Source organism: Macrobrachium nipponense, chromosome 21 (assembly GCF_015104395.2).
Source record: "Macrobrachium nipponense isolate FS-2020 chromosome 21, ASM1510439v2, whole genome shotgun sequence".
In the NCBI taxonomy this organism is placed as follows: Eukaryota; Metazoa; Arthropoda; class Malacostraca; order Decapoda; family Palaemonidae; genus Macrobrachium; species Macrobrachium nipponense.
In genome coordinates this window covers 39,976,174-39,986,173 of record NC_087212.1, presented here as the reverse complement: position 1 = coordinate 39,986,173, position 10,000 = coordinate 39,976,174, and the positions used below count along the sequence as shown (strand labels likewise).

The 10,000-nt window shown below is 34.1% G+C and overlaps 1 protein-coding gene across 3 annotated transcripts in view; it reads right to left on the bottom strand.

Moving 5' to 3' along the window:
- Positions 1–10,000, bottom strand: part of LOC135197947 (uncharacterized) — a 189,025-nt gene that overhangs the window by 85,360 nt on the left and 93,665 nt on the right. The gene's annotated exons all lie outside the window — the stretch shown is intronic.

Sequence of the window (10,000 nt, the reverse complement as noted above, 5' to 3'; positions counted from 1 at the left end):
ATAGCATTCACTACCGAATACTTGTGGCTTTATTTTTGTGAGTATAAAAAAAAATCATGCCTAGAATGATGAGTATAAAAGTTCATGTGTAAAAGTGACAAAACTTCATGTACTATGCATGTATGTATTATTATATTTATTTATGTTTATTATGTATAATATATATGTACGTATGTTTTTAGAATTATAAATAGTATAATATGTATATATATATCATATATATATATATATATATATTATATAATCCTAAAACATACATACGGTACATACATACATACTAACATAATACATAATGCATACTTACATACATATATACATACATAAAAAGCAGAAGACAACGGGATTCACCATCACCAGCAGGTTGAACGAAGACCTTCTAGTTCTTAGTTATTCCAAGCTTCCCCCACATGAGCTCGTTAAGTTAAACCCGATAAATGTGGATAGAGGCATCGGCTCTCTCTGTTTCTCTCCCCCTCCCCCTTCACAAGCAGCGTTCTGTTATTAAGGTCACTTCTGGGTAAACATACACGGCTCATCCCCCGAAAGGAGTTTCCTGTTATCTGTTTTTAGTTTTGTTTGGTCAGAAGTTGAACGCGCTCTTTTGTTTTTCTTGTTTATTAACGCTTAAATAGTGCTTTTTATGTTTATTGCCTCTTGTTCTTGTATGATAATAATAATAATCAATATTAAAATTTAAGGCTTATACATAAGAATATTAATTGCATTAGAAGATTGCATCTCTTTAATTAATTTATATTTCTTGTATAGAATGAAAACTACTTTTAAAAGTATTCTTATAAAAAAGACACTAGAATTTAGGGCAATAATTTTGTAGAATTAACTATACGATATTCGTTATATACAAATTAAAACTGCTTTTAAAGATCGTCTTATGTGAAAAAATAAGACACTTGAAAAACCAGGAAATTATTTTTGTTCCAAAGAGGACGTTGTTAGAATCACGGTCAGCGATATTCTCTAAACATACCCACCTTCATGTCAATGACCTCCCAGGAATAAATGAGTATCTTTAGACATACGACGCAAGACGCAGCCCACGACAAGTACGCCCGAGTAAGATAATCGGTCTCGAATTGTCTTGGAAGAAGAAGAAGAAGAAAAAGAACAGAATCTCTGTCGCTCTTTTTAATGTATTCCACGACCGTAGCTCCGAGCCAATTAGGACTCTCGGCTATCTTTGATGACTTCCTTATTGCTTTCCCTTTGGCTGTGAGGGCGACACTTTTATAGTAGGTCTTTCTGTGGGTGTGGGTGTGTATATGTATGTGTGTGTGTGTCTTTCCTAAGGAGGAAAAGGGTGGGGAGGGGGAGGCAGAGGTTGGGGTAGGGGAAAGAGGGGAGGGGAGGGGAGGGGAGGGATGTAGGAAGTCGTGACAGTGGAAGTTCGCAAGCAGAATCCTAAAATATTTGGAGTGGTGGGTGGAGTTCCTTCCTTTGATTTCTGTTTGTTTGTTTGCTTGTTTCATTTATTTTTTTTATTTCCTTCTTCAATGCCAATGACTTGGCAGATCGTTGTGACATATGTTTGACTAATTCCTCAAGAAAATTAGATAAGGTCCTATTAGATCCATCGATCTTGTTAGCCCTCTAACAAGAGGCTTATCGTTTAAGGTAAAGGCAATGGATACTGTGTATTTGTATCCAGAGCTATGAAGATTTCTTATTGTAGCCTTGTTCTAGGTAACAATACATGAAGGCCAAGGTATTTAATTCTCCGTAGGGGGATAGTGTCATCAGTGCACCTCATGCGGTGCGCTGTGGGCACTATTTAAGGTTCTTTCAGCGCCCCCCTAGCCCCCTAGGTGCAACCCTTTTCATTCCTTTTCCAATACCTCCGTTTGTATTCTCTTTCTTCCGTCTTAATTACTACCCTCTTTTAATAGTTGGTTCATAGGGCAACTGCGAGGTTATCCTCCTGTTACACCTTTAAAAAATGTTTACTTTCAGTTTCAGCGCTGAATGACCTCATAGTTTCCAGCGCTTAGGCTTTGGCCTAAATTTTATATTCTTCTAAGGTATTTAAACAGACGAGTGCCCGTTGGAAATATCTTAGAAGTATATAGCATATCGCCCATAAACTGACATGAGCCGTGTTTCTGTTTACATAAACTGGATAAAAGTGTCTGTTTTTAACCCGAAAGTGAATTTTGTTTGATAAATATTTTGTAACTGTATATTGAAACTGCGTTCATCTTCAGTTTTTTCTTAAAACTGCGGGGAAATATGGGCAACAATAAATTATAATCAGTAGAATGGATTTTAACACATTCCATATAGAGTGATTCCATATAGAGTGACTGCTCTCTCTCTCTCTCTCTCTCTCTCTCAGGCTTTTCTTTCATGCTAGCTAAGCATGACGACGATGAGTGACGGTCCTTATTTCATCAAAATTAGGTAACCTGATCACAACATAACGCAAGGGAGACATGTCACACCTAACATCTCGTTCCGTAAGGAGATAGCAGGACGATAAAACATCATGTCATCAACAATAAAAACCAAACTTATCTTGAGATCCTGGAAACCTCATCCCGCTTTTTATATGCCTCGCAGCATCACGGCAGATGACAAACGTTGAACATTACAACATTGTCTTCATTATCTCGTGACTGTTTGGCAATTTCTGCGACTTTGCGAGCAGATGTCAAGATTGAGCGTGAGCGCGTGGGACGTGTGACGTGTTACGTAAAATCGTGTTAGTAAGGTTATACGGTCGCTCGGTTTGTCTGCGTGGAAGGAAATTAAGCGGATATGGGATTGCGGATGTAAGACGTTTGGTGGTGACATTGCCCTGGTTCGCCAGTTACGGGAAAGAAGTTAGCGTAGGTTGTACGTTATATAATATGTGTATGTGTATTATATATATATAATATATATATATATATATATATATATATATATATATAGTATATATATTATATATATTATATATATATATATATATAATATAATATATATATATACTATATATATATATGTATATGTATAATTTTCACATCACCGTGATTCATATAAATTATTCGAGCTACAAATGTCCTTTAATATCTAATTCGCTCTGGCTCGGAATTGATATATTTTCATATATGTAAACCGGAGGGAATTTTTTAGTTGATAATAATTTCGTCTTGATTTCGTCCCTGTCCGCTGGGCGGTGGTTCTATCCCATGATGGGGACGAAATTATTATCAACTAAAAAATTCCCCTTCGGTTTACTTATATGGAAAATGTATAAACATTCCGAGGTAGAGCGAAATAGATGTTAAAGGACATTTTGTAACTCGAATAATATGTATATATCTATATATATAGTATATATTTATCTATATATATATATATATATATATTATGTTTTACTGCATAGTTTTTCTCATATACAATTTTTGTTAAAAGCAATTGCTTTAGTGGCATCAATAAGTTTCTTGCAAGTATCTTCATACCGACGAAGTTTCTTCAGATTCGCCTTCGTCAATTTCTGGTGCAAAATACGCAGACTTCCTTCTTACTTTTATTTGTCGCTACAAAATTCAATAAAAGGAAGATACATTTAAATATATATATATATATATATATATATATATATATATATATATATATATATACACGCATTTAACTAACACAGAATCTTTCATAATGTCAGCTGACAGGTAATTGTGCTTCATTGTTTGAAGGGAAAGTCGCCCTCCCCCCCATGTAAGATTCGGGGGTGGGTCGATTGTGGTGCCAGATGAAAGCACAAATTCCTCGTGAAAGGAAGAATCTTACGAGTTATGCAAGTTGAAGTTATTTCGAGAGTGACACCATCGTGAAGAAATGAGATTATATATATATATAATATATATAATATATATATATATATATATATTATATAATTGCATACATTTGTGTATATATAAAATGTATACATATACGTTAAAGAAATGCTTGCAAGAACGAGAGAGAGAGAGAGAGAGAGAAGTGTGTTGCAACTCATTTCGCCGATTGTAATATATTTTTGTCCATGGTTCCGAGCAGTGTTAAGAAAAACTATGATTGAACACCCGTCTCAATTTACAATTAAAATACAGTTATCAAACAACATTTTTGGTTAGACAATGCTATAAACCACGAAAGTCGTACGGACATGGGAAGTCTGAAATTCGCTCTACGTGGGTCATGGGGAAATGACTCTGCTTTGCCAATCGCCATCCGTTGGGTCAGCCTCTTCCTTGGCGACTCAATTTCTATGCATAACACAACAGGTGAAAGTGATTTACGAGACATTAGTCTCTCTGATTTGGGAGCGGGAGATAGGGGAGAGAGATATGGAGGGAGACAGAGAAACAGAGAAATGCACCTCCGCACGCGCATGCGCGAGCTTTCGCGTATGCATTGCTTCTCAATTGGTCATTTGGTTGATGGGAGCAAGAAGGCAGAGAATGTGATGTTGGCGGTTCCTTTATGATGAAATGGGAGACATTCAGTGTTATAGGAGAGTAGAGAAAGTTTTGGGGTTTAAATGTGTATCCTCGTATGTTTAGATTTTCATATCTTTAGGTTATTAGAAAAATGAACGGCTAATCTTCATAACATATTGCTAATGTACTTAGGAAATGAAGCCCATTACATTGACAGTTCATGTTAGTATTTTGCTGCCGTGGATTTTATATATTGATGTGGGTTTAGTTTATTAAATATTAACGATGTAACTGAACGTTGTAGTTTTTGTAATTTACCTTGTTGTCTTCTGGAGTGCTTCCAGTTGTACAAAGTATATTGTATGATATTTTGATACTGATTTGACCAATTATCTTTTGTTAGATATGAAAATATTGTAATTTTGAATCTTTTGTGATTATGAAAGTTGTAGCTTTGTAGTCCATAAATCTATCTATCGATCTATCTATGAAGATAGTTTGAAAAACAAAGTATAATATTTAACATTTCACAAAGTTAAATTTGCTCACTTTTGAATCTCAAGACTTGGAAGTTGCAAGAACGTGTTTTGGCACTTAGTCCAGGAGGCTGCATCTTGTCAAGTGAATATCAAATGTTCTCCGCATATAATTAGAGAGAGAGAGAGAGAGAGAGAGAGAGAGAGAGAGAGAGAGAGGTTGATTACTATAGACTCATTACTATAAAGTTTGATATTGCATATACGTATATCTGCCATTCAAAATAAATTCTTATTTTAGGACTGCCCATAGTTTGAAACTTATATTGCATCTGCTATGTTGGAGAACAATTGTGTATCTTATAAATCTTCTCCTAGAGGTGTTTGTCTTTAGGCAAGATGATGTTTTGCATAAATAGCCCTTTATTATTCCACTATTTTAAGATAGATTATATCTTATAAATCCTCTCCTAGAGTTGTTTGTTTATAGAGAAGATGATGTTTTGTATAAATAGCCCTTTATTATTCCACTATTTAAGATAGATTATACCTTCTGAGTTGTTTTATAAATTGTAATTTTTCTTGCTTTATTTGATTTGTTGAACCTAAAAAAAAATAACTTAAGTGTTTGCGGTGTTACTATGCAATTCTTTCAGTATATTCAATCCTGTTGGAGAGATTATTCTTGTTGTGGATTACCTAGTAGGCTACATACAAATTATAATGTTTTGTCTTACTCCGTGGTGTCTCCAATGTGATGCTTTACTGTAATTTTAGTAAAAATATTCCGCAAAGTACTAATCTCTCTCTCTCTCTCTCTCTCTCTCTCTCTCTCTCTCTCTCTCTCTCTCTCTCTCATATTAACAGAAGAAAGGAGCCACTCAGTCGCAGAAAGAACCGTGGGCAAAATTTAGCCCCCCTTCCTCCCAAATAAGTTTTTGTCGTGTAGGGTATTTGATCATTCATCATATGTATATATGAAATAAATGAGAATATTTTAATACATATATGTATATATGATTATATGCATATATATATTATATATATATATATATATATATATATATATATATATATATATATATATATATATAGAGTTTACGGTAAAATGTTTATATGTATATTTTTTATTATTAATTTCGTTCCTAGTTAAGATCCAGCAAAAGAATATTACAAGCATAACTGGGATCCAAATGTGCTCGAAGGAAAATAATTATTATAACTTGACGCATTCGCCCAGAATTCACCGCGAGTCAATGCATTTCCATTTCATTGTTTCAAAGAGAAAGTTGCCTCCGCGCCGGATTCAGGAGACATTTTGCAGTGTGATTCGCGGATGCAGGAAATGACTTCTAGCCACTTCTGCTGCTGCTGCTCCTTGCGAGACGAAAGCAGAGAAATGCTGACGGCCTTGCTAATGAGGTTTACCGGTGTTTGTCTGCTGAATTATGAGTCAGAATGGCGTCAAAGGAACATTTCTCATTTGAGTGATTTTCTTTTTCCCTCGAAAATTATCTTTTGTCATCTCTTCCTCCTCCTGTTTCTAGGTTGCTTGGGGGATGTTCGTAATGTACGTGTATAATTGTGTTCTTGTGCTTTGAGTGACAGGAAAGGTTATAGTGGGCTTTACGATTGTCTGAATGGTGTTTTTATAGTTGTTTTATTTATGTATAATTATATTATGTATAGTATATAATACATGTATGTGTGTATGTATGTGTGTGTATAAATTATATATATATATATATATATATTATACATATTTATATGTAATATATATATATATATATATATATATATATATATATACATATATATATATATACACGATTTTTTTCATATTAATTTAACAAGGTTTATAGGAAAGATCAAGCTCATTTAAATTCCATTAGTTCGTCTGATCAGAGGAAAATCAAGTTGAAAACTAAGATAATGTGTAATATCCTATGGAACATAACGATGAAATTCCATAGTATATGCTTCATAGCAGATCATTAATCCCAGTAGGAAGATAGTGACATCAGTGTACCTCACGCCGTGCACTGTAACTGCTGCTCCTATATCTAAGCCTTTTACTTTACCTACATTCGGCTTCCTTTCTTCCATCTTGCTGTCCAGCACCTCTGACTATTACATCTTATAAGGTGCATATGTGGAGTTTGTCTTCACTTTCACCTTTGGGTCCTTATAAATCATCTAATTCAATTTCTGAATCTCTTTATCTTGTTGTCCAGCCACTCCAACTCCCTCTTTTCATTGTCTTTAGCGCTGAATGGCTGAAAATGCCCTGGAGCTTGACTTCATAGCCTAGATTTTCGTGATTCAGTCATTGAACATCTCCGTAATAAAACACCTTCGAATGCAATAAATAATCCTGACGACTGCGAGAGAAGGAAGGATACTTGGGGTCAAAGTAAATGTCACTTCACTCGGTGACCTTCAAGAGGGGAAGGACCTGGGCAGCGTCCTTCCTTTGAAATCCTTTTGCGCACAACACCGAAGAGCTTCGTCCATGAAAGGTCAAGTGTTGATTGATCGATTGCTTCACCTGTGACGTCACATGTTATTCACTGCTGCCGGGAAATGTCATAAGATCGTGACAGTGTAATTGACATCTTGCTAATAATAAAATTATAATTCTGATTGGTTGATTCATAAGCTCCGGTTTAATGTCGCCTGGCCTTAGTCGGAGAGGTCACGAAAGGTCGAATTACTTATTGAGGAAATCAAATGTTGCCTAGAGAAATTTCCTTTGTCAATTCATTCAGAATTACTGTCTCGTGTGTGTGTGTGTGTGTGTGTTTGAAGTGTTCGACTAAATGGTTTACAGTTGAAAGGATACGCCCTCAGATGGCGGCTGGGCGTGGGAAGATCTTATCATGAGCTTGTCCTTTGAAATCGTTTTTGCTAAATTATTTTTTTTAGTTCAATTTTTCATATATAATATATATATATAGTATATATATATATTATATATATATATATGGTATATATATATATATTATATGTATACACACACACACACATATATATATATATATATATATATATATATATATATATATATATATATATATATATATATATATATATATAGCATATGTTAGTTATTTGTTCACTTTCGTCGGCTGATTGAAGTCTTGGAAAATGTATGTTTTTCTTCGGGACACTGCCGGTAATAAATGGTAGAGAAGGAACGCATATTTGTACGTAGTCTATGTTTATCTGTGATTCCAATATCCTCTCTGTGTCTTAGGAGTATGTTTATTTGATAATCATCTTAATTTTCCTTAAAATTAAATTGTCTTGTGAAAACACAAATAGCTGGAGTTGCCTGTAATTTCATATTAGTCGGGTGCTGTTATTCACACATAAGCACACACACACACACACACACACACACTCGTGCTTGTGTTGAGAGAGTAAGACAAGTTTATCTCGTGGTTTTGGGGGGCGAGGTGTGAGGTGAAACAAAAGCAATGAAACAAAAGGACATAATGTTATAATGTCAAGCAACAATAAGATCATAAAGACATATCACACACACAAACACCGCAAGACAGGAATGAGGGCTCGAATGTGGTGGTGGAATGAAATTTAGTTTCTCATACTCCGTGTAAATGAAATCAGCGGTCACAGTATTGTACATGTGCCAGAATATCCATTAATATGTATACACATTTCCATCATTGCTGATTAAATAACCGTTTTGGGTATTGGCATAAGAAGGTACATTATGTAATGCAGTATACAATATTAAATAGTTTTTACATCCTCCAAGTCGTATAATATTTTATCGATTTATTTATTGATGTGTTGATTATTGTATTGTTCTTTCTTTATTTCCTATCACTTGTTTTTTTTCTTTCAAATGAAAACCATATTCTCTGGAACCTGAATTTCAAGCCGGTGGCCCCAGCGGGCTTGTTCCATATGAATAGGATTTAACTTTTGAATAATAATAATAATAATAATAATAATAATAATAATAATAATAATAATAATAATAATATTAATTTTCAAAACTCACTCGAACGTAATGACACAATATACACTGATGAGGTCATTGCCACTTTGAAATTCCAAGTACATAAACTTTGTAACTGCTCTTACGAAAACTTCACAATATAGAAAGTGGCGAAATTGTTGTTAATTGGGTTGTAGGGGGTTGTTGCAGCTTCAGAGGTTCAATGACAAAAGCATTAGCACGTTAAGTCGTTACAAAGTATAGAACCCAAATGAGCCTTTAAATTCGTTATGTTTCCTCTGACCTACATTTTCCAATTTGATCGCTAATGTTAATTTTCCTGGTTTTTGTTTTCTTTTCTGTCCTTGAGATTTTTAATTGTTCTGTTTTCCCATTTTTTCATTTTCAGTTTTCATTCCAATATGTACGTTCCTTTTTTTTTTTTTAGCAGGGTAGATTGATGATTTAATGGTGTTAACGATAGATTTAAAGAGAAGGAACATACGGCTTCCTTTTAAAGATATCTTCGACAATATTTTTCGAATTTTGAATAAGTATTTTTGCATCAGTTTGCTGTCGAGTTTCCTTCTGTTGTGATATATGAATGTATAACAATATATATATATTATATATATATATATATATATATATATAATGATATATATATATATATATACTTGTATATATGTGTATATATGTATCTATACATAATTAATATTGTACATAATGTATATTATAATATAGTCTATATATTATATATATATATATATGAATTATATATATCTATTAACATAATTGACTCCACTGAATACTAACGAGCAACTATTTCCATATAGTATCGTAAACGCGTCGATACGAAAACTTTCAGAATAAATGTGCTGAGAAATGTTCCTGTAGGTTACGAACACTGTTGTCGAGACACATTACCCCAATTGCCGAATTACCCAAAATGGAGACCCTCGGTAAAAACGGCCCTCAGGTGTCTCCTCAGGTGTGCCGTGATTGGGGGGAAATTGATGATGCTGAATAAGCAGTTTTTGCTTTCTTGCGCTCGGCAAGATGGCGTGTTGGTCTTGAATGAGGACGCTGAGATTATTATTATATTTTTTATTTCTTTTATAGAATTGCCACGGATATAAGTG